Genomic DNA, 14,977 nt, shown 5'->3' with positions numbered 1-14,977 from the left:
GGGCGAACGGGAGCGGCGACTATGTGGTGATGGCGATCGGCTGGTCGCGGTGGCTCGAGCGTTGTCACGTGCGTCTTCAACCTCGGTGGAGAGTGATGGCGGGCGAGGATTCAGTGGGGAGCGGCGATAGGCGGGAAAGCTTGGTCGTGAGTGGGCTGGCCAGGAACTTCGACAGTGGCGAGAGATGTGGCCCACACGTCCACAGTAAAAACAGATGGGTCTATCGTCATGGGTGCGCCATTCGGCCGGGTTGCGATAGCTCGGATACGGACCGTATTGGCTCCGGTGAACAGGGGCAGAGGCAGCAGACGAAGCAAAGTCAGGACGGCTGGCGGAGCAGATGGATGGAAGACCTACGTTCGCAAGTTCTTGGCGAATGACCGACTGAATGAGTGACACAAGCGGCCGGGAATCGTCAAAGCACTGCGTCACAGGCGTGGCAGGAGACGCTGCTTCGATTTCTCGCCGAACGATACGGACGACGTTCTCGGAGGAGGTAGGCTCACGCGGTGGACAAATGTCTTCGCACGCCGACGAAGCTGCGGTATTAGGTAAGCGCGTAAACTGTTGAACTATGCGGCGACTCTTCGCGTCTTCAAACCGGCGACATTCGTTAATGATCTCATTGACTGTTGTGATGTTCTTATAAACAAGCAGGTTAAACGCGTCGTCCGCGATGCCCTTTAAGACGTGGCTGACCTTGTCTGCCTCTGCCATATTGTTATCTACTTTGCGGCAAAGAGCGAGGACGTCCTGGATATAGGCCACGTACGATTCAGTGGACGTCTGTACACGGGTCCCAAGGTCCTTCTTTGCAGCACGTTGGCGGCCGACGGGTTTGCCGAACAAATCCCTAAGCTTCTGTTTGCACTGGTCCCAACTCGTAATCTCTTCTTCATGTGTTTCGAACCAGACCCGTGCTGTTTTCTTGAGGTAGAATATTACATTAGCCAGCATAAGCGTGTTATCCCACCTGTTGTATGCGCTGACCCGTTCATAATTCTGTAACCAGTCATCGACGTCAACGTTGTCAATCCCGGAAAACATGCCAGGGTCGCGAGGCTGGGCCAGGATGACTGTCGGGGGCGACGACGGGGCCGCGGCTGAACTGTCTCCTTCGGAAGACATGGCGGCCAGGTTACGTCCGCTGCGGAGCTCCGTCTTGCTCGATTACCCCGCACCTCCACCAATGATGTTACGGGAAGGAAGGAGCGTTCGTCTATTTACAGGTAGCTTTTAATGGCTGAGCCAACAAGCGTAGAGCATCGATCTTGCTAAAACACTTCTTCGTCGTCTCCCAGACCACCATCAGCGTCGTCTTCTTTCCACATTACCGACTGTGACATCATATATATATATATATATATATATATATATATATATATATATATATATATATATATATATATATATATATACATATATATATATACATATCCTTAGCTTGGTGCAACTCAACGGTCTTCCCTGGACACTAACGCTTTTGATCACATATGATTGGTACAGCTTCCTGAGTACCCGTTCATAGCGTCAAGCAGGACAGACCAGACACACGAAGAACGTAACAAGTTTTACTGATATATCACGAGCTGCCGCACAGCCGGAGCAGTAATGATCCCATTGAGCCACACTGGCCTTTACTTTTATGCGCTGACTCAGGCAGCATGCATGCTGCGACAGCAGTGAAGGTCGGCAGCCAGCACGCTTGGCACCCACGAGGGGGCGCGCTCCGATAGATATCTGTACAAAAGTTGTTCCGTTCGAACAGTCAATATTTATTTACTGTATCTATGAGCGTTCGGTTCCGTGCAGAACTTTTATTTCCTCGTTTTGCAATCGTGCAAGAAGGGAATCCTCAATCGGGAGAGAACGCCATCACATAAAATTAAAAGAACATTTGGTTCGCGTTCTTTCTTGACTGCGATTCGTTACTCTGTGTATCTGTCTGTCGGAGCCTATGATACCTGTGACAAAACTGACAACTTGTACGAGCTGTCTTTACATGATGATTTTCTTTTTTCGTACAATTGCAGAATTTCAAATGAGACTGGTTAAATACATTTTGTTCGATTTTTTTAGAATAAATGACTCTGCATGATACTTCAACTGCCAAATTTATTCTATTCCAATGCTTGCTTTTTATTTCTTCTCACCTGTTGGATCATGCAAGCGAACACCACCTTTGATTTGTCACTTTTCAGCTCCACTGATAATGGTTCCAAACGAAGCTGAGGCAATCCCAAGATACGTCATGGACGCTATCGCACAGGGCATCGGACGAAATGAAGAAAATGTTGCGTAGCGTAGCATCAGTCTTTGCAAAAAAATGGGGCCGATCTTCGTTCCATTGAGGATGGCTGCTTCGTAACTGAATAAAATGAATGAATCAAACATTCACCAGGAATGAATAAACACATCCAACCCATTGAAGACAGCTTTTGTCTTTTGTGCCGTATGCCACTTTTTTTTTAATTTGCGTTCGTGCAATCGCTTTTGAACTCTACTATGCATACACTTCTCATTCTGTTCCTTCGTCGCATTACCAATAAGCTTTTCTTTCTTAAACTATTTCGTGTTATAGATTTAGTTGACTTGCGATTCTGCTCTAGTAGATATTTCTTTTGAACATTATCACATGAACAATAGCGTCATCACATTGCATTACACCCAAAGTTAAAACATCAGACAAGCAAAAAAAACTACCGATCGCAGGCACATGTAATGCTTGTAAGTAGATAACTTTTTTTAATGTTTGCCTATATGCATACCGAATTCTATCTTTCTGTCGCACTGCTCCATTCGTCCGTAGGTGAACGCTCCTCTCTCGATACACGCTGCAGCACCGTTTTGTTCTCTCGACCCTCCTTTCCAAGCAGTTGTTTTGTTGGTAACTGCTTAAGTTATTCGTTTCTAATACAATTTTAGAATGATTAGCTTTGTTAGGCTATTTCGTGCATTTTTTATTCGTGGTGGTATGTTGTCTATTGTAGAAATTGGTTGATGGTCGCTGTTTGAACTTGTGGTAGAAAGATGCTGTGTGGAAGTGCGTGGGCTTTAGCCAGCCAAGTTGCAAAATGTGGCTTGGCAGAAGGGATCGACTAACGTGCCTGCAATGGGGGGGGAGGGGGGTCGGAGTTGCTTCTCATTCATTCGTTCATTGGGCTTTCGCAATTATAGTCGATGGATCCCGCACAATATTTTATAAGGGGCACGGTAAGCAGCATGGCAACCCTTCGCAAAGCGTTTGCCGTTCCCAGTCCGCCGGTAAACGGCGGCTTTGTTTGCACACGGTGCGCATTCTCTGCTGCACAGACGCTAGGTACATCGCCCATTTTGAGGGCACCCAAAGGGCGACTTGGCCGGTGAGCGACCGAGTAGTGGTCCCTAGATCTTCATTATGGCATTGCCACAGCTTCACCAATAATAAAAAAACGTTGTTCAAAATATAATATGTCCCGTTTATATATCGTGCGACAAAAAGAAATGTGGAAATTACAGTGATATTTCATTGAAGTCGCGTTCAACAGTCATTGAAAGATGAGCTGGGTAAAATCACAGAACGCTCATCGAGGTATCATTGAGTCTTTTTTTTTCTGATAGCAATTTTGTTGACACTCCCAGAGAAGGTTCGCCGTCGTCATATAGGCACATACTTAGGTAAGTGGGTGCTAGTTTCTTTTTTTCTTTATTGCCCCTTTGACCAAGACAAGCACAGCACAAGGCACATTAGGACAACCATAGTAATCAAGTCCAGGAATTCCGGACATCCTCCTTCGAAACCTCACGGCAATGCACAAGTGTAAATCAATGCAACTTCTTTTAACTGTATTTCAGAATATTGGCCCAGGATCAGAAAGCTTTAGCTGAATACTACTCAGGGTTAGTGCCTTCTAACAACATACGCATAAATGTAACTTATAGTCGCAATACTAGCGGTGTTCACAGTGTTTTGGTCAGGGATGGGTGATAAAGTCACACGACAGGAGTAAATTGTTTCGAGCGAGAGTGTGTGTTTGCATTTGAGAGAGCAAGATTGCCTCTCAGAGAGAGAGAGAGAATGTGGGAATCTGTGTGTGAATGTTTGTGAGAGATAAAGAGTCTATGTGCGTGCGAGGAAGAGGGAGTGTGCGGGGAAGAGATTTGGGTCTGAGTATATGTTTGTGTACGTAAGACTGAGAGAGAGAGTGTATGCGAGGGAGAGAGGGTGTTTGTGTGCGAGGGAGAGTGGATGTGTGCGCGTGTGAAGGAGAAAATAGTGTGCGCATGCGAGGGCCTCTCTTTTTACATTTGCATGCACGCGAGTTCGTGTGCGTATGTGCGCGTGCCTACATTTGTATGTACGGGCGCGTGTCAGTGCATGTGTGCGTGTGCTTGCGTGCTTGTGGTGCGTGCATAGGCAGGTGTGAATTTGTACGTGTGCGAACATCTTTGTTTGTGTTTCAGCACGCATGCGTGTGGATAAATGTGTGCGTTTTTTATGCGCATAGATATATGTGCGTGAACATTAAGTGCGTGTGTAAGCACCAGCGTGCGAAAGGGAGAGGGAGAATTCCTCTTTGTGTACGTGCGGGTGTGTGTTTGTGGGTGTGAGCCGGCTTACACCTAGCATTTTCCGCCTTACACGTACCCTTGGAAACATGTGTAGAGATCAGAGACAGAGATAAGGGATCAGAGACAAGACAAAAACGAAGGGGCCATGCTTTGATAGCATTGGCCACAGCGGCCACATTTCGATGCGGGCGAAATGCAATAACTCCCGTGCACTAAGATTTAGGTGCACGTTAAACAACCCCAGTGGTCAATATTTCCGGAGTCCACCACTACGGCGCCCATCATAATCAGAAAATAGTTATGGCACGTAAAACCCCATAAATATGTATAGTATTATGTCTTTCTAAATGCGAAATAGACATAAACACAAAGTTCCTATGACGTTAGTATTGCCGTCCTTGACCGAACGGCTCACTCAAAAAGCCGTTAGGGTGTTCACCTTGGCTATATTGCTTCTGTCGGCGGCAACGCAATGTCACGAGCACAATGACGCGTTAAATATGCACCATCCTTGAGTCATGCATTGTTTCTGGGACCAAGCAAGCTTTCGACAGCAAACGTTCGCTATTGCATTGCACTTCGAACTTTAAACGGCTTGCCTTCGGAAAAAGAATGCGAATTAATATCTGGAGTCGTCTGGCCGCAAGGAGCATGCTCACCGATCCGTACTATAAACAAGCGAAAGTGTAAAATAAGGATTTGTAGTTGCGTTTTCTGATAAGCTCTGGAAGAATTATAGAATATCACAAAATACAGGAAACGGACTTATCGATGTTACCGATGATCTTTTTCCACGTCAGCCACGGTATCGAAGCGTGTTTAATTCCAAAATATTTGTATATAGCGTATACAGAGGCATGTTTACTATTATATATTCGATCAGCTACACTAGCTTGATGACGGCTCGAAACTACTCATTAACGTTAGCCACCCATTATCAATTATTAATTGGTTGGTTAATTAGCGTAGCTAATTGAATTATGCACGCAACTGCTCAACGTGCTTCGTATCCGGAGGTTACCGTCTGAACGCTCGAATAGTAACAGTAAGGTCAGGAAGATATCCATTAGCCTATTTCTTAAAATTTGTTGTCCTTGAAAAGTATCGCCAGTATACTGATTGTGCAGGATGCTTCTGATGGAGCAGTTTCAATTAGATGGGCAGTTATTTTTACCCAATTCAAGTTAATGAACATGGAATGCATGTGCTCAACTGTGCACCTGTACATTTACAATGAACTCTCTTATTTCGTACAAGAAACCCCTCAATGCAGCGTTACATCACAAAAGCTGTGCGGGGACGAGACGACGACGAAGTGTCTTTTGATTCAGCGCTGTTCTTTCTAGCTCCGGTTTATTTCTGTGAAAACCTGAGTTCATCCGCTGGTCCTCGCTCCCTGCTCGGTCGTGATGGAAATGGACGACCCTGCAGGTCTGCCGGCGATGGCGGCGCCAGCCGCCGCCGCCTCCAGGAAGCGGATCGGTCAGCAGACCGACTCCGACATCGAGGACATCCATGTCTACTCTCTCAGCAGTGAGGACACTTCCGATGACGACTTCCAGCTTGCGCAGAGCCGCAGAGCGAAGAGAAGGAACACGAGGACGTCCTCATCGTCAAGCACGCTAAAAGTGAGACAGACGCAGAGGCCAGACGCCAATACCATCATATTTGTGCCCCTGCTTTCCACCGGCAACATGAAGCTACTTAACAAGCAATATGTGTCGATGTCACTGGAAGTCCTGGTGCCAAATGAAATATCGGATGTTCCAGGGAACACCCGAAAAAAATCTACTGGCGGTTGATGTCCAGCATACGGCTGCTTTGACAACTCTACGCAGCGTAACGGACCTCGACGGAATTCAGGTGCGTTCTTAAATCCCTCTGGGATCTGACGTAGTCATGGGCGTTATCTACGACATAGGCGTCGCCATCCTTAATAACTATTTTTCGATTCTTATCAAGCCAGCCAATGATGAGGTCATCGTTGATGTTAAGCGGCTAGGCAGTTCACGCTGCGTGAAAATAGAATTCAAGGGTAAATATATACCCTTGCATGTTAAAGTGGAACAATTCAGGCATGCAGTGCGGCCTTTCATTGTAAAACCTCTTCAGTGCCGCAAATGCATGAAACTGGGACACGTCAGCAGCGTCTGCGAAAATCCGGCATCAAGCCCCCGCTGGGGAGAGCCCCACGTGCAGATAAATCTCGCGCGACTGTAATGAAGTGTTCAAACTGCGGAGGATCACATGAAGCTTCGTCGAAGAAATGTCCACATATTAAGAAGGAAATCGCCATCTTGAAAGACATGGCGAGAGATCATTCATCTCATCGCGAAGCTGCCGATAAAATCACGAAGCGACGTTCACGTCGCCGGCGCTCCTCAAGAAGGCTCCTCAATGAAGGCGCATGCCACTTCCTAACACACCATCTCCTCCTCCACCGCCAAGGACAGACAATGTGGAAAGGACCGCGAAGAGCAAGTCCACTGAGAAGACCACATGTGCGGAAACTTCGCCGGCTCTATCGAAACGACAACATTCACCAACGGAATCACAGAAAACTTTCGCTGGACAACCCCCGACGTCTACTGTCGGCGATTTGCGCGACCAATAGAGGCATGTGGCTGATATGCTGCAATCGCTAATTAATACAATGCGCATAATACTAAACAAGCTGCAAACACCAGCAGCTCGAAGCAGTCTGCAAATACTGGATGCACTAAATTCAGTGCTTGCTAGCATCGTTTAAGCATCATGGCTCCTCCAATAGTCCCCTTCCCCACTGAACTTAAAAGTGTGTCGATCTTTCAGTGGAATTCCAGGGGTCTTAGGACCCCTATATCAGACTTTCGCCATTTCATTTTTACAAATCGCTTCCCCTACTGGTCATTTGCGAACCAAATACATCAACTCCACTCAGACTGCCCAGCTATGAATCTTTCGTCTCGTCCACACGCGGTGCGAGCGCGAAAGTGATCATCTACATCCGCACGGACTTAACATATGTCGCTAACGCGGTAGAGCCTCATGACGACAACCAATATGTCTGCCTAAATGTCCAAAAGAGGAATGTGTCGTTTACACCAATAGGAGCCTACATATCCCCAGCGGTCACTTTGACGGCGAACGACTAATGAACAATGGCCCCTGGGTTATCACAGGTGACTTCAACGTGCATCACGAGCTATGGGGAAGCACTAAAATTGACTCCAAAGGCAGGAGTCTTGCCTCCTTTGCCGCCGACCGTGATTTGTGCTGTGTGAATGACGGCAGTCCTACATTTCTGCGAGGCACGACCTATAGTAACTGCTTGGACTTAACTTTGGTGTCACGGCGCTTTGCCGCGAGCGTCCAAAGGTTTACGCACCTAGGAACACATGGAAGCGGCCATATTCCAACATACATAAAGATTAGAGGAGTTCGGCAACGCTCATCTACTGTCTTGCGTACCGTTGATTGGTCAAAGATTAGGAAGGATATGAATGACACACGTCGGGAAGGCCTTTCACACACTATCGAAGAAGCAATCGCAGAGCATTGAAAACATTCATCTGCTCGCTTACAAGGTCAGCAAGGCGAACAGGCTTGCACATGAAACTGGAGAGGCTGCGTGCGGCACGCTGTCAGGCGGAGAGCAGGTATCCGCGCACGAAGTCCGTCTTGGATAGGAGGGCTTCACGACGCATACAAAAGAAAGTCCCGCGTCGAATGGATAAACATGAAGTTAAGCGATGGAAGAGTTTCTGTCAGTCGCTTGATCCCCGAAAATCGCTCTCGCATATATGGAGAACGGTTAAGGGTCTTCGCTTATCTCCGCATCTAACGAAGCGCTTCGCTGCTCTGGCCCTCTACCAACGCCGCTCGGAACTTCAAGTGGCTGAAGAGTTCTCTGTACTGGCTGCTGTGTCCGTGGCCATCATTACTGAAGCACCATTGAATGACATCCCTGAGGCACGTGTACCCGAAATGAACGTGATCATCATCATCATCATCATCATCATCAGCCTGGTTACGCCCACTGTAGGGCAAAGGCCTCTCCCATACTTCTCCAACAACCCCGGTCATGTACTCATTCTGGCCATGCCCTGCCTGCAATATTCTTAATCTCATCCGCCCACCTAACTTTCTGCCGCCCCCTGCTACGCTTCCCTTCGCTTAGGATCCAGTCCGTAACCCTTAATGACCATCCGTTTTCTACCCTCCTCATTACATGTCCTGCCCATGCCCATTTTTTTCTTTATTTCAACTAAGATGTCATTAACTCGTGTTTATTCCCTCACCCAATCTGCTCTTTTCTTATCCCTTAACGTTACAACTATCATTCTTTTTTCCATAGCTCGTTGCGTCGACCGAGCTACCACCGACTTCCATTGCACACTCCTTATTGATGCCCACAAGATTGTCGTTCATTGCTTCAACACTAAGGTCCTTTTCCTGAGCTGAAACCGAATACCTGTTCTATAGCTTGATCTGGAATTCCTCTATTTTCCCTCTTACCGCTAACTCATTGAACGGCTTCTTATGTACCAGTTTCTTCCGTTCCCTCTTCAGGTATAGGCTAATTCGAGTTCTTACCACCCAGTGGTCACTGCAGCGCACCTTGCCGAGCACGTCCGCATCTTGTATGATGCCAGGGTTAGCGCAGAGTATGAGGTCTATTTCATTTCTAGTCTCGCAATTCGGGCTCCTCCACGTCCACTTTCGGCTGTCCCGCTTGCGGAAGAAGGTATTCATTATCTTCATATTATCCTGTTCAGCAAACTCTACTAATAACTGTCCCCTGCTATTCCTAGTCCCTATGCCATATTCCCCCACTGCCTTGTCTCCAGCCTGCTTCTTGCCCGCCTTCGCATTTAAGTCGCCCATTAGTATAGGGTATTTAGTTTTCACTCTACCCATCGTCGATTCCACGTCTTCATAGAAGCTTGCGGCTTCCTGGTCATCATGACCGGATGTAGGGGCGTAGACGTGTTCAATCTTCATTTTGTACCTCTTAATAAGTTTCACAACAAGGCCTGCCACCCTCTCGTTAATGCTATAGAATTCCTGTATGTTACCAGCTGTATCCTTATATAATCCGACTCCTAGTTCTCTTCTCTCCGCTAAGCCCCGGTAGCACAAGACGTGCCCGCTTTTTAGCACTGTATATGCTTCTTTTGGCCTCCTAACTTCACTCAGCCCTATTATTGCCCTCTAATTCCTCCAATAGCAGTGCTAGAGTCGCCTCACTAGATAACGTTCTATCGTTAAACGTTGCCAGGTTCATATTCCAATGTCGCCTGTCCGGAGCGAGTTATTCTTAGCACCGTCTGCAGCGTCGCAGGTCTGACCGCCGCCGTGGTCAGTTGCTTCGCAGCTGCTGGGGACTGAGGGCCGGGGTTTGATTGTTGTGTTCATATATAGGAGGTTGTGGCCATGTTCTGAACCAGGGTGGCCAATCCTGCTCTGGTCAGGGAGTGCGTTACCGGTTCTGGTCACCGGGATCAGGCCACACTCCAGGCTTGTTTGTGCAATTTTATCAACACGCGAATTTTTTTTAATTCGGTGGAAAATTGCGCGGCACCGGGATTCGAACCACGGACCTCTTGCACGCGAGGCGGGTGTTCTACCTCTACGCCACCGCTGCACGAACGTGATATTTTCGCTCAAAGAGCTCGATGCTGCGTAGGCGACCTGCAGGCGTTCTTCGTCACCAGGACCTGATGGCTTCACGTTTGCTGCCCTATGCCACCTTGGACATGACGCACGTGATGAGCTGATGACATGATGAACTACTACAATGAGTCTTGGAAGAACGGCGTCGTTCCTAAACAATGGAAATCTAGCTGCTTGATCCCCATTCTGAAACCTGGAAAGTCTCTGCTTGAGCTCTCATGATATCGTCCGATTGCGCTTCCGAGATGCGTCGTCAAAGTGATGGAAAGAATGATTCTCGCTCGCTTGGAATGGTACCTAGAACGATTCACCATCTATCCGGACGCCATGACAGGCTTTCGTCAAGGTCGCATTAGACAACACTGGTAGGCTGTAACGTAAGTTACAGCCTACCAGTGTTGTCTAATGCATGCAAGATGAACTTTCGCGCCTTCGAGATCATACAAGGTCAAGCCCTTTGCACGTGTTTAGGCTGCCTCGGTGCACATCAACAGCATCAACAATCGCCATCGCGGGAGATCATATAATCCATACACGTGCAGCTGTCAACTCTCTCAGAGCGCAAATTCGCCATGTGTCAAGGATCCCCGACCATCATTTGTCCTCCCTACTAGCCGAGAGGCCTCAAGCGACCTTTTCACGAGAGATTAACGCTAATCAAGAGTGCATACCGGCATCTTTTACACCGGTGGCGAAGCCTTCCTCTCCCCTGTGGTGCCTGCGACAGCCTCAAATGAATTTTGCTATTCCTGGAAATACAAAAAAGTCCAATCATCCAGCGCTTTGAAGCAGCTCTGAAGCAACTTACGCTCCTATTACTGCACCATACGTATCATGACCACATTCATATATATACCGATGGTTCGACCTCACCTACCAGCTCAACTGCCGCATTCGTCGTTCCTACCAAGAACGTTACAGTTAAATTCAAATAGCCGCACACGACTACACCTACATCCGCAGAGCTTGCAGCTCTCCATGCCGCTATGATGTACATCACCGAAGAGCCAACAGAGAAATGGGTCACATTTTGTGACTCTAAGGCAGCCCTTCAGAGCATCAAGTCTGCATTACGTCACAGAAGCTACGAGCAGATGATATCTGACATCAGGAAAGTGCCCCACCATGCTCTGGAAAGAGGGCACCACATTATATTACAATGGATCCCTGCTCAATGTGGCATCGTCGGCAACAGCCTAGCTGATAAGGCTGCCCGATGTGCCCACGAAGATACCAAGATGCGTCCAACACCTTTTGCGATTATTGAGAAGGCATTGAACTCTCGTTGGTCAATGTTGAGTTTTTATTGGGGAATTATTGATAGTTTGTTGGAGAATTGTTGGGTTGAGTGTTGAGGACTCTTGAATATTGGCCACTGAAATTTAATTGAAACCCCATTGGGTACCTCAATGTTGAATAAATGTTACGTTACCATTGAAAGCCCATTGTGCTTAGACGGCCTGTTGTGTTCGTTTTGTTGAATGGCTGTTGAGTTACCATTGATTCTCTATTGAACTGACGTTGTGATAGTTCTGTTGACCTGTTGTTGAATTATTATTGCCACAACACTGAAAAGCACATTGTCGCACAGTTCAGATGGCATTGAGATTTCAGAAGTCGCCATTGAAATATGATTGGCGTTTCGTTGGGCTAGTGGATTTTTATTCATATATTGATATTGCTTTGCTGTTCACACTTGCATGCCCCGGTGCCTGCTCATAACTTTGCCAAACACAAACAAAATCAAAGCAGAGACTGATCAACTTGAAGTACCTTTATTTACACTAAAGATGCGTGCACGTGAAACATTATTACAGTGCATGAGGCACCACCACATCGAACCTGGAGACACAGGCTAGTACCTACAGCACTCTGCCAGTGTAAATACATCTGAAAAATCCTATACATATGAATTCAATCAAAACGATAATTGTGGTCTTCACTTTCGACTTAAGTTTATGACTAGAAGGCAAAGCGACTCAAAAGGCAGGGCTTAAGCATACCCTTGTAACAACCAACTTTGAACACATGAACACTTGAAGCTGCTTGCGGGTGAGTACACAAAATACATCTGAATATGTTACATTAAAACGTTTCGTACACTAACACATCACAGGAAGAGCTACAGCTGACTGTGAGAAGGCAAAATAACCGACTTGAAACAAATGGTTTCACGTAAACATATACAAGCTTTATCAGACGTCTTTCACCGTGATTAAAACAACAGAGATGAGAGCTTGCTAGTGAATCAGCCATATATCAACGGGTGTCTCTTGCACGACGCCAAGGCGCTTTTGGCGTAGAACACTTTAGCACCTGAGAATTTGCTGCATGCGTGATCTGTGAGAAGGGAATGTGGACAGAAAATGAGATTACACGGATTAAAAATCTGCCACACAGTGCACATAACTACGCACGAAATAGAAGTACACACTACACTGGCAAGTAAAAATTTGCGTCTCTGTACGAGTGCCGTCGAGAAAAGGAAGAAATGGGTTGCTACGGTAAAAGTTAACTAAAACACGCACAGCGATGTTTCACAGCGGGGAAAAATATTCCCGGTTCTCTCGCAGAACCAAAGACCACGCGACAGTGCATAGCCGATACCATGCAGATATGGAATCTTTGGGTAGAAGTCCAGCAGAAGGAATAACCTAAAGATACGCCGAGAGCAATGCGAGAGTGAGCGTGCCTGTACGAGTGAGAACATGTACCGGTTATTTGAAGCTAGCCGTTCCGGCGTGGCTCCGATCATCGCGCGCGATTTCTGTGCAGAACGTCCCGTATACCCCCTTTCGCGTTTTGCACGGAAGCGTCCGCGCAGTGAGCTAGCTTCATGCACGCGTCATTCTTCACCGCGCAAACGGTAGTCGAGTGCGACGCTTAGCTCGAGGCGACAATGTGCCGATTGGCGCTCCTTTCGCTTCTGGAAGCAATGCACATTCGGATCGGCCCAACTCAAAGAGGCAGCAGAGAACGGTGGCATGTTTCGGTTCATCATCATCATCATCAGCCTAGTTACGCCCACTGTAGGGCAAAGGCCTCTCCCATACTTCTCCAACTACCCCGGTCATGTACTAATTGTGGCCATGTTGTCCCTGCAAACGTCTTAATGTCATCCGCCCACCTAACTTTCTGCCGCCCCCTGCTACGCATCCCTTCCCTTGGAATCCAGTCCGTAACCCTTAGTGACCATCGGTTATCTTCCCTCCTCATTACTTGTCCGGCCCATGCCCATTTCTTTTTCTTGATTTCAACTAAGATGTCGTTTACCCGCGTTTGTTGCCTCACCCAATCTGCTCTTTTCTTATCCCTTAACGTCACACCCATCATTCTTCTTTCCATAGCTCGTTGCGTCGTCCTCAATTTCAGCAGAACCCTTTTCGTAAGTCTCCAGGTTTCTGCCCCATATGTGAGTACTGGTAACACACAGCTGTTATACACTTTCCTTTTGAGGGATAGTGGCAACCTGCTGTTCATGATTTGAGAATGCCTGCCAAACGCACCCCAGCCCATTCTTATTCTTCTGGTTATTTCAGTCTCATGATCCGGATCCGTGGTCACTACCTGCCCTAAGTAGATGTAGTCCCTTACCCCTTCCAGTGCTTCGCTACCTATCGTAAACTGCTGTTCTCTTCCGAGCCTGTTAAACATTACTTTAGTTTTCTGCAGATTAATTTTCAGACCCACCCTTCTGCTTTGCCTCTCCAGGTCAGTGAGCATGCATTGCAATTGGTCTCCTGAGTTACTAAGCAAGGCAATATCATCAGCGAATCGCAAGTTGCTAAGGTATTCTCCATCAACTTTTATCCCCAATTCTTCCCACTCCAGGCCTCTGAATACCTCCTGTAAACATGCTGTGAATAGCATTGGAGATATCGTATCTCCCTGTCTGACGCCTTTCTTTATAGGGATTTTGTTGCTTTCTTTGTGGAGGACTACGGTGGCTGTGGAGCCGCTATAGATATCTTCCAGTATCTTTACATATGGCTCATCTACACCCTGATTCCGTAATGCCTCCATGACTGCTGAGGTTTCGACTGAATCAAACGTTTTCTCGTAATCAATCAAAGCTATATATAACGGTTGGTTATATTCTGCACATTTCTCTATCACTTGATTGATAGTGTGAATATGGTCAATTGTTGAGTAGCCTTTACGGAATCCTGCCTGGTCCTTTGGTTGACAGAAGTCTAAGGTGTTCCTGATTCTATTTGCGATTACCTTAGTAAATACTTTGTAGGCAACGGAGAGTAAGCTGTTCGGTCTATAATTTTTCAAGTCTTTGGCGTCCCCTTTCTTATGGATTAGGATTATGTTAGCGTTCTTCCAAGATTCCGGTACGCTCGAGGTTATGCGGCATTGCGTATACAGGGTGGCCAGTTTCTCTAGAACAATCTGACCCCCATCCTTCAACAAATCTGCTGTTACCTGATCCTCCCCGGCTGCCTTCCCCCTTTGCATAGCTCCTAAGGCTTTCTTTACTTCTTCTGGCGTTACCTGTGGGATTTCGAATTCCTCTAGGCTATTCTCTCTTCCACTATAGTCGTGGGTGCCACTGGTACTGTATAAATCTCTATAGAACTCCTCAGCCACTTGAACTATTTCATCCATATTAGTAACGATATTGCCGGCTTTGTCTCTTAACGCACACATCTGATTCTTGCCTATTCCTAGTTTCTTCTTCACTGTTTTTAGGCTTCCTCCGTTCCTGAGAGCCTGTTAAATTCTATCCATATTATAGTTCCTGATGTCCGCTGTCTTACGCTTG

This window comes from Dermacentor variabilis, chromosome 6, assembly GCF_050947875.1.
Source record: "Dermacentor variabilis isolate Ectoservices chromosome 6, ASM5094787v1, whole genome shotgun sequence".
Lineage (NCBI taxonomy): Eukaryota > Metazoa > Arthropoda > Arachnida > Ixodida > Ixodidae > Dermacentor > Dermacentor variabilis.
Note: the sequence above shows the minus strand (reverse complement) of the source record.